Source organism: Mauremys mutica, chromosome 1, assembly GCF_020497125.1.
Source record: "Mauremys mutica isolate MM-2020 ecotype Southern chromosome 1, ASM2049712v1, whole genome shotgun sequence".
NCBI lineage: Eukaryota > Metazoa > Chordata > Testudines > Geoemydidae > Mauremys > Mauremys mutica.
In genome coordinates, this window is record NC_059072.1 from 260858211 (window position 1) to 260880334 (window position 22124).

At 40.9% G+C, this 22124-nt stretch overlaps 1 long non-coding RNA gene across 1 annotated transcript; it reads right to left on the reverse strand.

Annotated features, from left to right (window-relative positions):
* Positions 1–9423: 9423 nt before the first annotated feature.
* LOC123353619 lies at positions 9424–18247 on the reverse strand. Its single transcript, XR_006574538.1, has 3 exons — positions 18114–18247; positions 15076–15144; positions 9424–11231 (listed from the first exon to the last, which is right to left on the reverse strand). It is a non-coding gene; the product is annotated as an uncharacterized LOC123353619 (long non-coding RNA).
* Positions 18248–22124: the final 3877 nt, after the last annotated feature.

Genomic DNA, 22124 nt, shown 5'->3' on the forward strand with positions numbered 1-22124 from the left:
AAGTACCCAACGTTAACATGTTAAAACAACATTACATTAGCTAAATAAAATAACACCAACAGAGTTTGCAGATTCCTTAGCTCTTAAAATATCTAATCAAGAGTCCTGCATTAATGAATTTTGGCACTAGAGTTATAAATTATACATAACACGGAATAACATTAAACCATTAACATAATTTAACAATACCAATCTATCACTTTCTAAATAAAAAACGATGAAAGGTGCTAAATCTGAGTGCCCTGATTTGGCTCACTTGGCTTGTTTAAATTCATGGTAACAAGAATAATAATTTAACCATTTTAAACCTTTCATTCCTTTTTAAACTGTGTAATGAAATGTTTTATGTACAAACCTTCATTTTGTTTATTATTTTTGTTCCAGTGCTCCTATAGGGGATTTCCTTACTTTTCTATATGGGAGCGAAGATATTAGGCTAAAACTGGTCTCCCCTTTGTATCCCAGATACAAAAGGTATTGGAAGCAGGGGATCATATCAAATTTTGCCCTGTTCTTTGTGCCTAGGGATTGGAGCACATATAGATTATAAAGCCAGAAGGGACCACTGTGATCATCTAGTCTGACCTCCTTTTCACATTTGTCCAACTCTAGCCATTAGTTACCAATATACCACGGGAAAAATTATTTCTCTAGTATGGACTTAGACATAATAAATGTGCATTTTTGTACTATAGCATTATAACATACTCACAAATGATCCCTCAGGATTTGTAGTACCATCTTATGTTGTGGTACTCTCAGAAAGAGAACCATATGTACTCCTATGCCAGGGAACAGCTGGGTTCAGATGAAGTTAATATGCTTGCCTTTACCTAGAAATTCTTTGTTTCCCTGGGTGGTCCTTAATATCAGTGCTAACTGAGGGTAGTGTTATACTAAATACATACCTATCAAACATAAGGTGTGGATTCTAATTTTAATTATGTATAATACAAATATAGGAATCCCTTGGTCATAACCCAGGATATTTTGTACTCATACCTGTCTATAATGACATTGATTTCAGATGAAGGAAAACAAAAATAAACAGGGTTTATGTTTCTTCTCTGTAACAGTCTGCAGTAGCAAGGAGAACATCTCTGCAGATAGTCAGCATTAAAGGTACAGTAAATCTCAAGCTACATGCCTCAAAGAAATGCATTTATAATCATTAATTGGTAATGATCATGATCATTTACTCACACATCATTCCATTGACTCATCTGATTATTCAGGAGGTTAAAGAATGCACATCTGGGCCATACTCCTCTATTCCATGACACAATTCTGCTGTTCTGCTTGCTATGCTCACAGACATACATATTTTCATTTTAAACATTGCTTAGTAAAAACACATCAGAATAGAACATATTATGTCATAACATTTCAAGTAGAAATATACCTGCACAATGTTACCAAAAAAAAAAAAGAGAGAGATGAAGGTCTGAATCTTGTATACAATTGCCCAAATGCCTAACTTCATGCACATGAGTAGTCTTGTTGACTTCATGATGTTAAGCATATGCATAGGTGCTGGCAGGACTGGGGCCTCAATTCTGTAACAAAAATCATCCTAGGTCATAAGAACATACATAAGAATGGCCATACTGGGTCAGACCAAAGGTCCATCCAGCCCAATATCCTGTCTGCCGACAGTGGCCAATGCCAGGTGCCCCAGACGGAGTGAACCTAACAGGTAATCCTGCCATCCATCTCCACCCTTTGACAAACAGAGGCTAGGGACACCATTCCTTATCCATCCTGGCTAATAGCCATTAATGGACTTAACCTCCATGAATTTATCCAGTTCTCTTTTAAACGCTGTTATAGTCCTAGCCTTCAGAACCAACTCAGGCAAAGACTTCCAAAAGTTGACTGTGCGCTGTGTGAAGAACTTCCTTTTATTTGTTTTAAACCTGCTGCCCATTAATTTCATTTGGTGGCCCCTAGTTCTTGTATTATGGGAATAAGTAAATAACTTTTCCTTATTCACTTTCTCCACATCACTCATGATTTTATATACCTCTATCATATCCCCCCTTAGTCTCCTCTTTTCCAAACTGAAAAGTCCTAGCCTCTTTAATTTCTCCTCATATGGGACCTGTTCCAAACCCCTAATCATTTTAGTTGCCCTTCTCTGAATCTTTTCTAATGCCAGGATATCTTTTTTGAGATGAAGAGACCACATCTGTACACAGTATTCAAGATGTGGGGGTACCATGGATTTATATAAAGGCAATAAGATATTCTCTGTCTTATTCTCTATCCCTTTTTTAATGATTTCTAACATCCTGTTTGCTTTTTTGACTGCCGCTTCACACTGCGTGGACGTCTTCAGAGAACTATCCACGATGACTCCAAGATCTCCTTGCTCCGCAACACCATTCTAGGTTGGAAAGTCATTTAATGACAAAAGCAAATTTGGTAAGATTATTTAAATCAAAGATACAACTGCCACAAAAGTCAATTCTCATACAAGTACCAGGAAGAATGTCTGGTGGAGTATCATGCTTATGGTAACTAGCCATTTATTTTAACCAGAATACAATATAGTCAAATGTTTGGACTGAGCATCTTAAAATTATGCAAATCTATGATAACAGAGCTTACCTCATCCTGGCATCTAGATGGAGCTGTGCCTCAGTTTCCCTTCTTCAGTGTGTCAGTATCTGTCAGTTGATCAGTAAACACACAGGCCCCAGGTCTGGAAAGATCATACAGTCAGTACTGTTCATTCAGCCCTCTTCCTCCTTTCAGATCGGCCACCAAACATAGCTGTACAGGTAACATATGAAGGATTTATTTGTATGAACATGGGATGTCTGCCTTACTCTCCTGTGTCAAAGCTATGAGTGAGTTCTGCATATCATTTCAAAAGAGGGTCAGTAAAAACTTTGTACCACATCGTCATGTACTCCATGTAGCTTCATTGATTTTGATGGAAGCTTTTGATGGAAGATTACATATGTGTGTGTAATATGCATTTGTGCATTTATATACCTCAATAGGCATACAAAATAATACATTAAAAGAATGTTACCATTGCAAAAATCAAGCCCTCAAAAGTTAGGAAATTCCAAAATTAAAATTACACATGTAACCTCATTTTTCCCACCTTGGGCATGTACATTATGATACAGTCTTTAACTACATGGTTATATGCTATTTTTCCATAGGACTGCTGCCTCATTCTGTGCACAGAACCGACTTGCTCTGGAGTTGAATTAGGGCTGTGTAGTGAATGAAGCTGTGGTCTATACCATTCCTGCTTCCTTTATTGCAGCACAGGAAGGTATGTAATGAACGAGTCAGGGAACTGTAGGAAGGGAAGGAATAGTCTCAGAATTAAGGCAATTGAATGCCACCTGAGAATTGGATTCTATCTCTGCCTCTGTCTGAAAGTTTCTGTGGGATGCCTGGCAAGTTGTATGAACTAAACTTTTCACAGGTGGTCACTAATTGCGTGCTCTTCATTTTCTAAGTACCCCAGCTTGAGACATCTAGAATCTAATTTGCAGAAGTACTGAGGACTAAGCTGCAACTGAGATCAATGGGAGCTGTACTCAAATATATAAAATATGATATATTGCTAAATACTCTGAAAAATCAGATTTTATGCTTCTCAATTTGGGCATCCCAAATCCTTTAATTTGTTACCTCATTCCCCCATGCATAGAACATGGATGTTCGGAAGATAAACTCATTAATGTTTGTACAGAACTAAGATACTATGATGTGAGCCTCACAGAAAACCCCCTAAGGAAATGAATAATTCCATACTCAGCGAAGGGTTATATAATTATATATAATTAAATAATTCATGGGGCCATATACTGAAAGATGAGAATAAAAACAGATAAAAAGGAATATCCATTTACCCATTCAGTGAGTACTGTCCTGTGCACTGAATGAGACAATGGCCCTGTGAAAAAAATAGCATGTTATCATGTAATTAAAGACTGTATCATAATGCATATGCACAAGGGGGGGAAATTAAGATTACATGGACAACCCTTCTGACATTTCTTAACTTTTGAGTATGTAACTTTGGAATATTAATGTTCTTTTAACATAGTTTTATTTAATGTAATAATAAACACAGAGCTTTAGATAGATTACATAGTGTCATTGCACACTAGCATACTTAACTGTTCCTACAAAGATTCTTGTTATATCTTTCTATATATGCTTCTGATATAAAACTTTTATTATGTTTTTTTGGAAAAAAAAAGCCTATTTTTTCTCAATGAATCAGGCTTGCTTAAGAAAGAATTATGGCTAGTGGGAGCTACTGTAACTGAGGCCTCAAACTAGAGAATTAAGTAATGCAATTCCTTTCCCTAAAGACTGTTTTCTGGCTGTTTCTTTAGATTCACTTGGCATGAAAACTAAACAGTATTATTAATTTTTTTCATTCTATGTTCACAGCAGCTTTTTTATCATCCTGAAATTAACTTCTAACTTAATTTTCCATTACTGGTTTGGCATCGAAACCATACAATTTCAAGGAAATGTGTTTTTAGTTCAATCTCCAATTTTCTGAAATGAGTTTGATGGCCTGAGCTTACTCTTGAGTGGACAACAGCTGATGTTAAAACAGCATTGCATTATAATTCGGCATAGTCCTTTAGAAATGGAAGCCTCAACACTGGAATAAGCTGCCATGGAGACTGAATTACCTATTGCTATTAGTGCTGATATTGTGGCCATTTCCAATATAACTTGTAATACAGAATTTAATAGGAGTTCCAAATATAGCTAACTGATTGGTGGTAAAGCACAGGGACATTTGAATTGTAGCTTCTTGTCTGTACCTGGGTGTGGGGCTGATTAAGCAATGTGGATTTTTTTGTAGCTGCGCTGTACTAGCTAAGTGTTATGAGTAGACACATCAGCCACCCTAATTTTCCTAGAATGTTTCGTAATTCAAAAAATGTCTTATTTTGTTTAGTCCAATAGTTTAGGGCAGAGGTGGGCAAACTTTTTGGCCTGAGGGTATGGAAATTGTATGGTGGGCCATGAATGCTCATGAAATTTGGGGTTGGGGTGCGGGAGGAGGTGAGGGCTGGGGGTGCGGGCTCTGGGGTGGGGCCAGAAATAAGGAGTTCAGGGTACAGGAGGGGGCTCCGAGCTGGGGCAGGGGATTGGGGCTGGGGGGTGAGGGCTCTGGCTGGGGGTGCAGGCTCTGGAGTGGGGCTGGGGATGAGGGGTTGGGGGTGCAGGAGAATGCTCTGGTCTGGGACCAAAGGGTTTGAAGTGCAGGAGAGGGATCAGGGCTGGAGCAGGGGGTTGGGGCCCAGGAGGAGGGCAGGCTCTGGGCAGCGCTTACCTCGAGCAGCTCCTGGAAACAGCGGCATGTCCCCCCTCCGGCTCCTACGCTGTGGGGGCCACGCTTGGGGCGGGAGCAGCGTGCAGAGTCTCCTGGATGCCCCTACACATGGGAGCCATGCAGAGCCACAGCACACACGGAGCGGGACCAACCCCTGACCCCGCTCCCTGGCTGGAATGCCGGAGCGGGGCGAGCGCTGGACTCTACTCCCCAGTGGGAGCTCAAGGGCCGGATTAAAATGTCTGAAGGGCCAGATGTGGTGCCCAGACCCTAGTTTGCCCACCCCTGGTTTAGGGAGACAGCTCACACAAGAGCATAACCATGTACAAATCCTCAGCTTGTGTATACTGATGTCGTTTCATGGATGACAATGTATCTGTTCCACTATACATCAGTAGAGGATCTGTAGCAGTATCAAAACAAAGAGTCCTGAAAGAAATACATAAACAATACATAAGACCACCGAGACTTAGTTAACAGAACCTAAAACTGGTATTGACATACAGAAGGTCATTTCAAAAGAGGAAGCATGCGGGAGAGAGAGAAATGGATAGAAAGGCTTCTGTTGCTGTAGTAATCCTAAGGTCTTCTTCACGTTCTTAGACAGTCTCTACTGTAGAACTTTCTCACCTAGAGAGAGTGAGCATATCTGTTAAATATGGAGGAATACCCTCCTCCTACACACACATTAAATAAATATTAGTTGTTAATATTTATATAATGTTATGTGTTTTACAAAGTCATACTGAAATTCTAATTATTGAAGGGAGCTAAATATAAATTAGATTCTGTTCATATTTAGAGACTTCTCTAGAGCACAACAAAGCCTTAAAAAAAACCAATTTCAACACCTTCCCCGAAAAGAGAACTTTCAGAAGTAATTATTTGGATGAAGGGAAGGATACAGTTGTTGAAGTAGAAATTCAGCTCTGAGAACATTAGAACCCATATGCATTTGCAGGCCCACCGGTAGGCCAAGAACTATCACACCCCACTTTAGAGCTTGTGCCACATCACACTAAATGTGATCACTAGCAGAATTACCTATCTACAAAGATATAAGGCTTCATGGCTCTACAATATGACAAAAAATGTTCATGAGCAATTTATTGCTGTGAAATCAGAACCATAGAAATATTGCTATGACAGCTGTAACTGAGTAATGCCACTCATGGGATCAAAATGCCTGGAGGCAGCCTTAGAATAGTAACCAAATTTTCCTCAGCCAAATCATGTGAACATCTCAGATGTATTAAGCATCTGTAAAGGTAGGTCATAGGCCTATGGGTACAAGTGCACAATGGCAGTAAGGTGTCTGAGAAAGCAAGCCATTACAATATAATAATTCAATATTGCCAGTCCCAAGTGTTCGGATATCATGAGTCAGGCCCTCCAAATATCATGAGATGGGCTTAAAAATCATAAATAAAAAAAACAATAAAGTGTGTTCTTTTTATTTGCCTTCTGGTATGGCTGCCTTTATGAATCATATTTTCAAGATTTTCTCCACAATCATAAGGGTTAGAAACTTTTGTTGTTGTTTTTAAAAAATAGCTGAGATTCTCACATAATTATATAACTCCAGGAGTTGGAGCTTTAAGAAGAACATGAAATATCATGAGATTCATGATAAAATCTGGCAATACTGATCATTTTAGTTCCATGTCAGGTAAATAATGCAGATGTCCAGCATTAAAATAAACCCCCAAACCTAATGTTCTATGAAGTGAAATGTAAGTAAAAGTGCCAAAGCATAGCTCCCACAATCACCTCTATATAAAACTAACAGACAGGGCTGGCGCAACCCATTAGGCAACTTAGGCGGTCGGCTAAGGTGCTAACATTTGGGGGGGTGGCGTCTGCGGCAGCCGGATCTTCAGCCGCTGTGGTCGTCGGTGGTATTTTGGGAGTGCGACCTTCCACCGCCTCTGTCGGGGGCGCCATTTTGGGGGCGGGACCTTCCGCCACCTAGGGTGCCAAAAAAGCTGGCAGCGCTCCTGCTAACAGAAGTTGAGATCTATAGACTTAACTTATTGACATAAAATGAAAAGTGGGTTTTGTGCACCCTATGATGGTAGCTTACCACCACAGGAAGCTACATGTTTAATTATTCTAATCCTTGGTAGTGTGGTCCCCAGGTGCATGGAATTGCTCAGCCTCAACAAATTTTAAAGCATGGTAGAATTTGCCCTAGTGAGTTGCTACAGCTGAAAATAGTGTTCAGATTAGCATACCATGTTTTGTTGTTTTCTTGTGCAAAGCTATGATTTCTGCATTCTTATCAAACTTCACGTAGGACATCACATTTGCATTTAGCGTTACATGTTTTTAATTTGCTTTTCATTCTCTTAGCGAACTTCTCAACTAATACATGTCTAATTGAGCTGTTCCATGCTATCAGTTTCTGAGGCACTATTCAAGCTTCTGCCACATGCCAAAGCACCGGTCACTTGCAAAGCCATGGCTGGTCCAGCCCTGGGAATTTCCTCAGCAGAAAATTTTAACTGTGATTTTCTGTTTTAAATAATGCAGTTATGTGGTGTCTACAATAATATGTCTCTTGTTACATGTGTAGAATTTGAACCCAAGCTCACTCATTTTAATGTTTAACACATCAATGCATTATTTTAGAAGTTATTTGTTATAGCTGCAGCTCTGTTGTTTCCATTTCAGGAATAGAACATTATTCAAAATGTAGATGGCTAGTTTCTATTCTGCATCTCCTGCTTATGGGTGATCACTATAATGGCCCCGGTCAGAGCCAGCTCTGCTGTTTTTGCTGCCCCAAGCAGCGCGCCAAATTGCCGCCGCTGACTGTAGGGGCAGTCCGTGTGCCGTTAGGGCAGCATGCGCATTTCCACAGTGGCGGCAATTGGGTGGCAACGTCTGTCTTCAGCTGGAAGACAGAAGCTGCGCCGCCGCAGACAGCTGAACATAGAAGCTGCTGCCGAATTGCCGCCGCCGCGGAAACGCGCGTGCCGCCCTAATGGCACATGGACTGCCCCCACCATCCACGCTGCTTGGGGGCAAAAACACACGGACTGCCGCCCCTTGCAGATTGCCGCCCCAAGCACCTGCTTGGAATGCTGGTGCCTGGAGCCGGCCCTGCCCCTGGTGCAACCTGGAGCAGTCTCCAGCTGCCAATGCACTGCTCTGCAGCCAAGAATCCCTGAAAAGCTGAATACTATGAGAACACCCATTTCCTACCCTGATTCACCTGCTCAGGTTGGGGCCTGGAGTTCAGGGCAGTGTAAAGCCCCTTATATCAACCACATAATTCTTCTTTGTCAAGAATTCTCCCCTAGACAACTGTGGCCATTATTTATCCCATACATTGCTGGGGTGTTGTGTCATTGCTAGAGTGTGGGCTACAATCTAGCTCAGATTCTGTAGACAATTTCACATTAGGTACAAATATTAAATAAACATTCTTTTTACATTGGTTCTGCACCAAACTCTATTGGCTTCAATGGAATTATTCCTGATTTTATTTACACCAGTGTGAGGGGGAAAATCAGGCTTCCTATACTTATATGTAGTTACTGTGGAAGCACTTAGATCAAGAAAACAATGGACCAGATTCTGCCCTTAGATACATTGATATAAAGCTGTAATAATTCCATTGACTTCAGAGGAGTAACTCTGTGTTAACACCAATAAAGGGAAGATCAGAATTTGGCCAAATAGTCTCAGAAGTGCATCCTGTACATTGGTGTCATCTTTAATTCCAAATTTTACCTGGTAACTGAAAAAATAAATGCTAAATTAAGTTGATCAAAATTGCTGGCAAATCATTCAGAAAGAGAAGCAGTAAGGTTTAGATGAGTTCGGTTTTGACTCTCATGCCCTCTTGTACCAATTTATGGCCAGACAAGGGAACAGACATGATGCATTAGTAGAATCCTCTACCAGGTACCTGGACTTACTAAGGATCCAATCCAATACCCATTAAAGTCAATGGAAAAACTGCCATTGATTTCAGTGGGTGTTGTATTATGCATGAAGACCCAACCCTAGAACTCCCTCAGATGAACTTTAAATTACTTCAGTGGGAATTCAGTCGGCGCAAGGGAAGGCTGCAAGATGGTGTTCTATGTATGATTATGGTATGCCATCAAAATCAAGATTAAAATGAGGATGCTCCTGGTCCATATACGAAAGAGTTCTATTTTCAATTAGGGTCAATCCAGGAGTTTTGACTATATAACCACAAAATTGGGAGGAATTCGACAGTATTTGGATCAGAAGTAGCTATTTCTTTGCTGGTTTTATTTTAAGAATTATGTGATCTCAGATAAAATACTGTTGACAAGGTCTAATCAATAAACAAAGGAAATAAACATTTAAAGAAACGGATAGCTTCAGTCTACAACATGTAATGGAATAGACTTGCTATATAAAAACACAGACTCTCATAAAATATTGTTTATTACTTCCTGATTTTGGTGGGGTTTGAAATGTCACCAGAATAGCTCCTCTTGATGCATTTCCACTTCTGTTCCCAACTGAAATCACTAAGGAGGAGCACCAAATAAAATACATAGTGCTGTAAAAGTTTCCTAAATTGTCCAGACCATAGGAAAGGATTGAGCCTGTTACACACACAAAAAATCCTGGACCAGTAATAATTTATGTGCTCCTCATTTTATCTGGAGTTTTACATCTCTGTTCATTTAATCTACTGTTCATGAAAAAACCAAACTTATGCTATGTATGAAAACACTGAGAAGACAGATAGGATTTTAGCGTAAGGTTTTTTGAGCTACTTTAAGAGAAAAGTTTGATGTAACAATCATGTTTTTCCAAAATTTAATCACAAATGGATTTGTGAAGTTCTAAGAAGTTTTTAGAATTTTAAAATATTATTTAAAACACTTTTTTAAAAGAAAAAGTAAAAAAAAATACTATTGTGTCTGTGGAGGGGACCTCATGCAGCAGGTGTCTGATGGACTATTTTTTAATCTTTGCTTTGGGAAAGAGCAATCAAATGGTAGCTGTTGGTATTTGTTTAATAAAAACTCCAGATGTTGACAATGTTTCCCTATGGCTATTGCTAGCTAGATAATAATTTGCACACAGCTGCTGAACCCCACCAACATGATTCATATTTGCAGTACACAATAGGATTCTCTTTTTGTGAACAAGACTCAAAGATTTTTCAAGTATTAAACTGAGCCAGCCGCATACTATTTGTTCAAGAGCCACTGGCTGCATAATCCTTTTAAAGAGCTCTAATGTGTTAATGGGCGTATTTTCAGCTAAAAGTGCAGTGCCATTATTTCAAATCTTCAGTTAACCTGAAAATGGAGCCTTATGTAAAATTTCATTTGTGAATTTGTGGTATCAAGATTGCTTGTATCAAAGTTGATAAAAAATATGAACTTAAAAATACAGTGAGGTAGGAAGTATAGCTGTGCTAATTCAATTTCTGATTCATTTTTGCTTTCTATTTTAGCTGATTTTCTGTGCAGTATGATGGTTGCTGGCTCTGGGGAGGTCAGCATAAAGAACATCTTTGGGTCATGTCTCAGTGAAAATTCTTATTAGTAACAAAAAGCCTCTTTTATTGATCATCTCATGTATCTATGCAAGTCCTAACACAGAAGGCACATTTTGTTTTATACTCCATGTACTGATGTTTTGGCAAGTAAGTATTAAAGCATTTCTGATTCCTGAAGTTCTTCTATATCCTTATCCTCTCCTGTCACTTCTTCTGTATACTCTTGGGTGACAAGCAGACTCTTCCGGGGCAGATCAAATCAAGATAATTGGGCTTTGTGCCACATAGTCACAGGGGGCCCAGATGGAGTAGTGAGTCTGTGGTAGAGTAGCAGGTGGTTGCATGAGGTACAGCTGATTGATGTTGGCCAGCTGCCTGCTTGGGTGAGCCAAGCTGTCTAACCTGGAAGAAAAATCAAGAACTTGAGAGCAGAAGGCAGACAAGAGTCTTCCTGGGAGTCATGGGAAAGAGTTTATCGTAGGGAAGGTGACGTGGACAGGGGAGAGATTCTGTTTGGGGGAAATGTTTTTGGCACAGCCTGACATTTTGATGGATCCAAGCACCATTAACCATAATCACCGACCAGTTTCAGTATGGATGCGTTTTGTCAAACCTTTCCAACAGATTCAGTTTGCACAGTACTGCATTTCCTTTTCCACCAGTTTCACTTTCAGTTCTGGGATTTATGGAAAACTAAGACAAAAATCAGCAATTTTTGTCATACAAATCAGTGAATTTCATTAGTTTTATATTTAAACCCTTTGACTGAAATTCATAGGTTTGGAGCAAATCTTTTTTACTATGTCTGGAAAATAATGACAGCAAATATGATGAAAACATTTTGTCACTTTAATTGGTGGACCCACAATCAGGCAACTTTCTGTTATTTGGAGGGTTCATCAGAAATATTTTGCAGAGGTCCACTGACAAGATATACAGTAAATATCATGACATGCTGTCAGTCTGCATGTGCAATAACACCAATTGATATCAATGGGTGTTGAGTATGCAGATTGAGGGAGCAGTACTATATATTGGCAAAAAAACTGAACCCATTTATCCAACCCTCCTCACATTTTGGGAGTACACATAATGGAGTGCAGATCTGCACCACTGGCTCTCATTTTGATTTGGCTATCACTGGAAAATGGAGACAGAAAAACCTGGATTTGGATTTGATTTTGCAAACCAAGAAACAAAACCACTCCTTCTTTGGCTTTTTCTCCTGCCTATTTCTTCTCGATAGAGGGATGGATTTTAAGATGACAAGAAAAGGAAACCCAATCTTGGTGCCTCAAAGGTTACTAATGAGTGCAATATCTTCTATAAGTGAGAAGTCTGAAGGAGAACCTTATTAAAAGACCTAAATAAGTTTATATTGTAATTTACATTAGGAAATATTGAGTGACTATACAGTAAGATAGATGGAAAAGATGCATTGTAAATTGTGCCAAGTTTGGTTTCATTTGGAATATAAATCCCTTCCTAATATGTAGATTAATTTTAAATTAGTTAATATGCAATTACAGTCTAATTTCCAGGCAAATCAAAAGTCAAAGACGACCAGATGAGTCTCATAAGAATGACCATACTAGGTCAAACCAATGGTCCATCTAGTCCAGTATCCTGTCTAACAGTGGCCAGAACCAGATACTTCAGAAGGAATGAACAGAACTAAGCAAGTATTGAGTAATCCATCCTCTGTTGTCCAGTCCAAGCTTCTGGCAGACAGAGGTTTAGGGACACACAGAAAATATAGTTGTATCCCTAACCAGCTTGGCTACTAGCCATTGAGAGACCTATCTTCCATTATAGCTTTTTTGATCAATACTAGGGCTTGCACTTCAAAGTAGAGCTTCAAATGAAAAAAAAATCCCTGCAATTAAACAATTCTGTGGATCCTAAAATATCAAAATATTCCTGAATAACACTTGAAGTATTTTAAAATAATCTTTACATATAAGACATCTATATTTGGCTAATTAAACTATAATAGCTGCTACTAATTACCTCATTAGAATATGAACATTAGAATGTCAATACAATTCAATTAAACTGCTTTGAGCTTAATTATTGTGGGTCTTCATTATATATTTTCATATACTTCACATAGCACAGATTTTATGTGATTTTTTTTTCCTTCAAAGACACACTAAAAGGACAAATTCAACAGTCATGTCAATGATGGAGTAAATTCCACCTTGGATGGAAAGGAGCTAGAAAATAGGTGCAAGGTGAAACTTGCATCAATTTGGCATTCTGTAGATATAGCAGGAATGTAATTTACATGCTGCTGCTGTATTGGGAAAAGCAGCCAAAAGAAGGTATAGGGTAAAACATCTTCCCCTATTTGTTTTCACTCCTCACTGCTTTTCCTTTTACAACACCTCTTCTCTTGTAAGTTACACTTGTTTGCATACATTAAATGCCAAATCAATGTAAGCTACACTACTTTAGCTCTAACACCAATGTACCCCTTTTTACCTGATTTGTTTTTATCCAAGGTGCAATTCTATTTATTTCCTTAACCATTTGTACCTGATGTTAGACAATTGTTGCCTGAAATGTTCTTAGATATGGGGGATATTATTACTATTTTATATTACAGTAACACTTGGAAGCCTCATTGTGCTACATGCTCGTAACAAGAAACTGTTTATTCCCTGAAGGATAAATAACACAAGTTAGACAAAGTAATTGTTATTATGCCCATTTTACAGTTGAGCTTAAGACACTCACCAAAGTTCACACACAAAGTCTGTCTGAATCCAGAGTGCCTGAATACTAGTCCAGCATCTGAACACAAGACCATTTTTCCTTTCTGAGAGAACAATCACAGGTATTGAAGTAAGCAGCAAGTAAAGGCAGATCGGCTGGCAAAATACTCTAAGTTAAGTGAAAGAGGAATGCTAGCTTTGTGGGAAAAGTAAGATAGACTCCTTCATAAATTATAGTTTATGTCTTTCAGACAAAGCATACACAGTCAGAAGTTTTTCCAAGGGAAGAAACTAAATAGCACCAGTTCACTCTCCATAGTGATTGGCAAGAGGTGTCGATTGTACAGCTGGAAAGAGCCAGACTGGCAGCAGTGATGGGAAGGTCCAACAAATGCTTTCAAAAAAACTAAATATCCTTGGCAATAAAAATATGACTAACTATACCAGTTTTGATATGAAACTGGCAAGCAGTCTCAATATTTTTTTTAAAAGGCTTTATCAATTGAAAGCCTTCCAAATGGCAATAAGCAAGAGGAAAGCACCTGTTTCTCACTGATATCTCCATGCCACTGAAGATATGAGTCCCTGGGTAAAGATACACGTCTTGTCCTTCTGTAATAACTGCTGTTCAAGAAATGCATGGGAAAAGAATGCAAAGAGCCAGTGAGATCAACAGTGCCACATTAAAAAGAGGCTTTCACACTGGGGAGTATACTCAAATATATCAAGTTTAAGATAATAATTTCCCTTGCCATTTTTTGCTAATTATCGAAGATTGTTGTTTAAATACAAATTTCTCTCTCAACCCAACTGTTCCTCCTCCTTGATCATGCATAAAAATCAAAACGCTGGATTTGTAACATCACAATAATTTCCATGAAAACGACCTGTGATAATGCAAATACTAAAGAGGTTTGGTGTTTAGGAAACTGAGAACTGGAACCATATCCCCCATGCCTAGTGAAATCTTGCAGACACACACCAGGTGAGATTATGTGTATGCCTCTAAAAGCCTATGGGAGGAAGGCTAAGGTGGCTTTAAGTCACTTTTTCATTCTCTAGATCTTGGGCTAGTCCTGGGGCTGGAGAAGCCCCTGGCCTAACTTAGCACTGGGTTCCTGTCTAAATATTAACTCTTAGTGTTGACCTATAGGTCACAGTCCCGCTGAAATAATTACAGGTCTGACATTGCCGCCCCCCCATCTCAGACACACCCCTCCAGCCTCCCCCAGCATGCCCCCTCTAACTGTCTTCCTCAGATCCTGTGTCTGGAGAATCATTCTGCTTCTAAGGCCCCTTTACACCACTCTGGCCCTTCTGTCTAATGTAAAGGGACAGGAGTGGGTGGGGGGAGAGAGTGCTACGTTTCACAGCATGCAAACAAAGGAGTTAGCATAAATACTCTTGCAGGAAGGTTGCAGCGTAACACCACTGTATGTTATAATTCAGAACACCACCACAATAAGAACCCCATAACACAGAGACAGAGCTGTTGGCTTCCTAAAACAGAGAGATTCAACTCACCCTACCTTACTCTAAGCTGGCTTGCTGCTGAACTGATTGCTGGTAGGCCCAGATTGCATTCTTTCCTACAGAGCCTGCAAACAGGACCAGGACATTTTAACTGACAGTTTACAATTTCAATACATTCAAAACACCACAGTGAATGTCTCAATTATTGGGTACATCTTGGTAGAGATCTTCAGTGCCTGACTTTGAGAAGGCAGGAAGTCACTGGCTCTTGAAAGAGCATTCGTTAGTCCCAGCTCAAGAAGCCATCTCTTGATTTTGCTCACCATTTACCACCTATGTTGAATCTCTATTAGATTATAAGAAAAGTGTGGTCCTTTAGCACTCACAATATCCAGAGTCCTCAGATTTCCTTGATGATTATTTTGTTTTTAACCAGATTTTGTTTTTAACCTGACATGATTTGGAGCCTGCATAGGTCTCAATAGCCAATGACAACTTCTGGGATATTTACAAAGCTGAGGAGTCCATATTGATTTTGTTAGAGGTAAGCATTCATTGATATTGATGACAATGAGGTGTGGTTGACACGTTAATAGACCCTAACAGAGGTCAGTGGAGTCATCCTTGATTGGCTTCACTTTTCTTCTCTCAGACAGGATCTAGAGAACATGAGAACATAAGAACGGCCATACTGGGTCAGACCAAAGGTCCATCTAGCCCAGTATCCTGCCTTCCAACAGTGGCCAGTGCCAGGTGCCCAGAGGGAGTGAACAGAACAGGTAATCAACTGATACATCCCCTATCACTCATTCCCAGCTTCTGGCAAACAGAGGCTAGGGACACCATCCCTGCCAATCCTGGCTAATAGCCTTTTATGGACCTATCCTCCATGAATTTATCTAGGGTTTTTTTGGAACTGTTATAGTCTTGGCCTTCACAACATCCTCTGGCAAGGAGTTCCACAGGTTGACTGTGCATTGTGTGAAAAAATAGTTCCTTTTGTTTATTTTAAACCTGCTACCTATTAATTTAATTTGGTGGCCCCTAGTTCTTGTGTCATGAGAAGGAGTAAATAACACTTCCTTATTTACTTTCTCAACACCAGTCATGATTTTATAGACTTGTATCATATCCCCCCTTAGTCATCTTTTTTCCAAACTGAAGAGTCAGAGTTTTATTAATCTCTTCTCATATGGTGGCCATTCCATACCCCTAATAATTTTTGTTGCCTTTTTCCAACCTTTTCACAGAATTCAAGTTGTGGGTATACCATGGATTTATATAGAGACAATATGATATTTTGTGTCTTATTATTTATCCCCTTCTTAAGGATTCCCAACATCTGTTAGCTTTTTTGACTGCCGCTGCACATTGAGTGGATGTTTTCAGAAAACTATCCACAATGACTCCAAGATCTCTATCTTGAGTGTTAACAGCTAATTTAGACCCCATCATTTTATATGCATAGTTGGTTATGTTTTCCAATGTGCATTATTTTGCATTTATCAAGATTGAATTTCATCTGCCATTTTGTTGCCCAGTCACCCAGTTTTGAGAGATCCTTTTGTAGCTCTTCTCAGTCTGACTGGGACTTAACTATCTTGAGAAGTTTTGTATCATCTTCAAATTTTGCCACCTCACTGTTTACCCTTTTTCCAGATCATTTATGAATATATTGAATAGGACTGGGCCCAGTACAGACCCCAGGGGAACACCACTATTTACTTCTCTCCATTCTGAAAACTGACTATTCATTCCTACCCTTTGTTTCCTATCTTTTAACCAGTTACTGATCCATGAGAGGACTTTCCCTCTTATCCCATGACTGCTTACTTTGCTTAAGAGCCTTTGATGAGGGACCTTGTCAAAGACTTTCTGAAAATCTAAGTACAGTATATCCACTGTATCCTCCTTGTCCACACCCTCAAATAATTCTAGTAGATTGGCAAGGCATGATTTCCTTTTACAAAAACCATGTTGACTATTCCCCAACAAATTATGTTAATCTATGTGTCTGACAATTTTGTTCTTTGCTATAGTTTCAACCAGTTTGCCTGGTACTGAAGTCAGGCTTATCAGTCTGTAATTGCTGAGCTCTCCTCTGGAGAGTAGTATGTGGCAATGGGCTCATCTGCCAAAGGTTTCTCTTATGTGGAGGGAGGTCTGCAAACATCTATTCTGTCACCCCTTCAGTCCAAGATATTTGTGAGGCCATTGGAAAAGACAGTTTAGACTGCTTTGTCATTAGCAGAGCTGAATAAATAATTTGCATCTAATTATTTATGCAATTAATTGTGTGTCTTTTTTTTCTGTTTTGTGAGTTGTTCATGAACAGATCACAGTTTCCCCTCATTTATTCATCATTCAGATTATTTGCTGAACAACATCTGTAAATAATTCTTGATCTGAAGACTGCATTTGTCAATATTTCATATGCAAAATTTGAGAATGAACTCATACAGCACATGTAAATTTTTCTGTTCCCTGCCTGATTGGAAACCTGAATCTAAAGATTACACTCAGAGAGTATGCTCCTGGTTGCAAATTTGAAACACACATTTCATGAATTTTCTTCAATATTTACTTACATTTCACTCTCTAGTGATAAATCCTTTGTTAGAATATACAAGGAAAGTGATTGAGAAGATGCCATGACTGCACTTAAAATTGAAATTGACATTGAAATTTGCAGAAGTTTGTTTTTAATATTCACCCAGTTCCAGTATTAACTGTGAAACCAGTATAATAATTCTTAGTGCAGATAAAGAGTAAGCTATTCAGAGGAAATTTCCTCTGAGCAAACAAAGAAAAACATCACAGTCATACAGATGTCTGTTCATTAGGCTTCCAGTGACTTTGAAGATTATGACAGGTTTCAGAGTTGCAGCCGTGTTAGTCTGTATCCGCAAAAAGAACAGGAGTACTATTCTATTCTAGGCATCCGAAGAAGTGAGCTGTAACCCGTGAAAGCTTATGCTGAAATAAATTTGTTAGTCTAAGGTGCCACAAGTACTCCTGTTCTTTTTGAAGATTATGTCACATAGATGCCAAGCTGCCAGAATTTTTAAATGCCTTTAGCGAGGCAACAACTCACCAGTGGCGCCTCCTGCTGGTTATCCTGAGAATTACCTCTGTTTCCAGCTCTGGAGCACCCTCTGCAGGCCAGTGTCTCGCCTTTCACAGGCCCCATGTCACTCCCAGACCCTGGTGCCCTTTGCCCTGGGGTTCTGCCCCAGCAGTACCCCCACAGATGTCTGGGTCCCCCTTCCCCAGGGAACCCCCAACTCTCTACCCCCACCTCACCTCAGTCTATGGCCACTGCCAGTCATCAACTAGCCCTCATTCTCTGGGGCAGACTGCAGCGTAAACACCACTCATCATAGGCAAGAGGGGTTTGAACCTGCAGCCTTTGCCTACCCTAGGGCTGCCCCTTTGCAACCCAAGTACCTGCTTGGCCTTTGGCAAGGCCACAGCCTGGGGCTTTTCCAGGTGGGAGCTCCCCAACTCCCTTGCCCTATTCCCCAGCACTGCTCCACTCAGGAACCTTGCTCAGTTCCCCAGCAGTCAGGCCCTTCTCCCTCTATAGCTAGAGAGAGACTCTCTCACCTAGCTCCTGCCTAGCAATCCCTTTATAGGGCCAGCTGTGGCCTGATTGGGGCATGGCCCCAGCTGAGGCTGCTTCCCCAATCAGCCTAGCAACTGGCTCCCTGAGGCAGCCTTTTCCCCGAGCTCCTTTAAGCCATTTCAGGGCTGGAGCGGGGTAACCACACTGCCCCATAGAAATGAGAACACAAGTAATTTAAACCATCACATAACAGTTATCATAAGACGGGAGTATCAAGATTACAGATGTGTGAAATATTTGTTGCAAAAGTTGTGGGGCTGGAGAGTTTTTTGACAAAATTTGCCAATGGCCTTGTTTGTGAAACCTCTGCAAAAGTAGAGCAATTTTGAAAAAATATATATATATATATATTTCCAATATCTAGAGTTTTCCAAAACATATGGGAATTTGATTTTTGGATAAAAAAAATCTCTTGATAACTTTGAAAACAGTGTGAGACCCATAATGTCTAAAAAAATTAGTAAAGAGCTGGGAGCAAACAGAGTTGGGAATTTTATTTTCATTTATGCTAATGGCTGCCTTTAATAACACTTATTTATACAGTATTTTAAAAATATTATTTAATTGGTCTTCAAAATAAGCCTATGAGCTAGGTAACTATTCATTATCTCTAATTTACAGCTGAGAAAGGAGACAGGGCATAAGGTGATGCCTTGTCTCCAGCCCACAAAGATACTACTGCCACACCCCCAAGTCTCTTTCCAGGCACAATTTTATTCTACAAAGCTAGGCAAAAAACTCAGAAACAGTTCCTTAGACGACCCTGGGCTACAGCTCCCAGGAGATTTTCCCCTTTACCTCTTTTAGTCCCTTCTGCTTCAGGCCTACTGAAGGGTTGTTGTTTTTTTCTATTTCTTTTAGCTGAGCATCACTTCTCAAAGCTTCTCCTTGGAAGTTATTTTTCCCCAGTAGGTTGCATCACCTCGCCTTCCAGGAGATTCCAGCAGTCTCCCAAAGGGAACTACCTCCTCCCCTTCCTTACTCCCACACTCTTACTTGGCTAAACTGGGAGCACCTGTCCTAGCACAGAAGAGTTGGACCTGCTTCATTTCAAGGGGCCAACCACTCTGTGACACAGGGGCAGAGAGAGAAGTGAAAAGCTCATGGTCACATAGTTAGCTGGTGTCAGAACCAAGGATAGAAGTCATGTTTCTTGATTTGAATTACTAACATACACGTAATCCACTAGACCACAGCCTCCTTTGTGGTCCCAGACCCTGACCTGAGCAAGGACCAAATGGCTTGTCCTGAGGATGTAGCCCAATATATCTTTCAATTATAAATATATTGTGCACATATATTATATTGGAAAAGTCATACTAGATGGTCCAGTATTCTGTCCCTGGATTCTAGATCAGTGTTGAGACATTTTGCTGACATTGACCGTCCGCAGCCACGGCCCCCTGCAGCTCCCAGTGGCTGTGGTTCTCTGTTCCCGGCCACTGGGAGCTGCCGGAGGCTGTGCCTGCAGATGGTCAACATCAGCAAAATGTCTCGCAGCCCACAATCAGATTACCCCGAGGGGCCGCTTGCAGCCTGTGAACCGCAGGTTGCCCACCACTGTTCTAGATGATCCAGTATTCTGTCCCTGGATTGTAACCAGTATTAATATTGTTTAGGAAGGTGGCAACAAACAAACAAACAAACACCCTTTATAGTCAAGTATGGACTAACCAGTCCACAGTGAAATTTTTTATTCCTCACTCTCTTAGTTTGGCATATGTTCTGGAACTAGGGGTGCTGATGCACCCAGGGCCGGCTCCAGACCCCAGCGCACCAAGCGCGTGCTTGGGGCGGCATGCCGCGGGGGGCGCTCTGCCTGTCACCGGGAGGGCGGCAGGTGGCTCCGGTGGACCTCCCGCAGGCATGCCTGCGGAGGGTCTGCTGGTCCCACGGCTCCGGTGGACCTCCCGCAGGCATGCCTGCAGATGCTCCACCGGAGCCGCGGGACCAGCAGACCCTCTGCAGGCACGTCTGCAGGAGGTCCACTGGAGCCACGGGACTGGCGACCGCCAGAGCGCCCCCCGCAGCGTGCCGCCGTGCTTGGGGCAACGAAATTGCTAGAGCCACCTCTGGCTGCACCCCCTGGCTTGAAGTGGTTTCTATTATATTCAGGGTTTACAGCTTGATTCACTGGGTCTCAGCACCCGCACTATACACATTGTTCCAGCACCCCTGCACCCCTGCACTTTCACCCCGTGCCGCTTCCCACAGCCCCGTTGGCCTGGAGCGGCAAACCGCGGCCAGTGGGAGCCGCGATCAGCCAAAGCTGCAGACGTGGCAGGTAAACAAACTGGCCGGCCCACCATGGTCAGGGCCAGCTCCAGGCACCAACTCAGCAAGCAGGTGCTTGGGGCGGCCAAGGGGAAGGGGCAGCACATCGGGCTCTTCAGCGGCAATTCGGCGGCGGGTCCCCCGGTCCCTCTCGGAGGGAAGGATCTGCCACAGAATTGACGCCGAAGAAGAAAGTGGTGCGGTGGAGCTGCTGCCGAAATGCCACCGATTGCAATTGAGGCTTTTTTTTTTTTTGGCCCCTTGTAGCGGCAAAAACCCTGGAGCTGGCCCTGGCCAGAGTGCTTACCCTGGCAAGCTGCGTGCCAGAGGTTGCCGACCCCTGGTGTATATCTAGGAACAAAGACTCTAGGCCATACTTACAGGATGGGGAACTCTATCCTGGGAAGCAGTGACTGATAAAGGTGTGTGTGTGTGTGTGTGTGTGTGTGTGTGCACGCACGCAAATAATCAGCTCAACACGAGCTCCCAGTGTGACGCTGTGCCCAAAAGGACTAATCCAATCCTTGGATCCATAAACAGGGGACTTCCGAGAAGGAGTATAGAGTTTATCCCACTTGATGTAATTGTGAATGTTCTCATATGTTTGTCTGTCTTCCTGTATTTACCTGTTACTAATCTCTTGGGCTCAAAGATCTTGAGTGAATGAGTTCTGCATGTTAATTAAGTATTCTGTCAAACATTATATCCTCTTATCAGTTATAATTGTTTACCTTTCAATACCAATGACTTTCCATTAGTTTCTATATTATAAGAAAAGGTAAGAAGGAGATACTGATTTACCTTCTCTAAATCCTATGCCCTTCACTATTTTGTATATCTCTTTCATGTCCCCTCTTATTACTCTCCTCTCCAAAGTAATACTAGTGTTTTCAATCTCTCCTTGTATTGAAGTTTTCCTTTGCCTCTATCTTTTTTGTCATCTCTCTCTGAACTGCTAATTTTGTGAGATCTGTTTTGAAATAGGGCAATCAGAACTGAACTCACTATTCAAATTAAGGGCATATTATTGATGTATATAATGGTATTATAATATTTTCATTATTCTGTTCTTTTACATTCTTGATGCATCCTAATTTTGTTTGATTGTGGGGTTTTTTTGTTTTGTTTTTTCCCCTGAGAGTTAGTCACAATGATGCTTGAGTCTTTTTCTGGCTGGTCACAGTTAATTTAAACCTAGCAATGTGC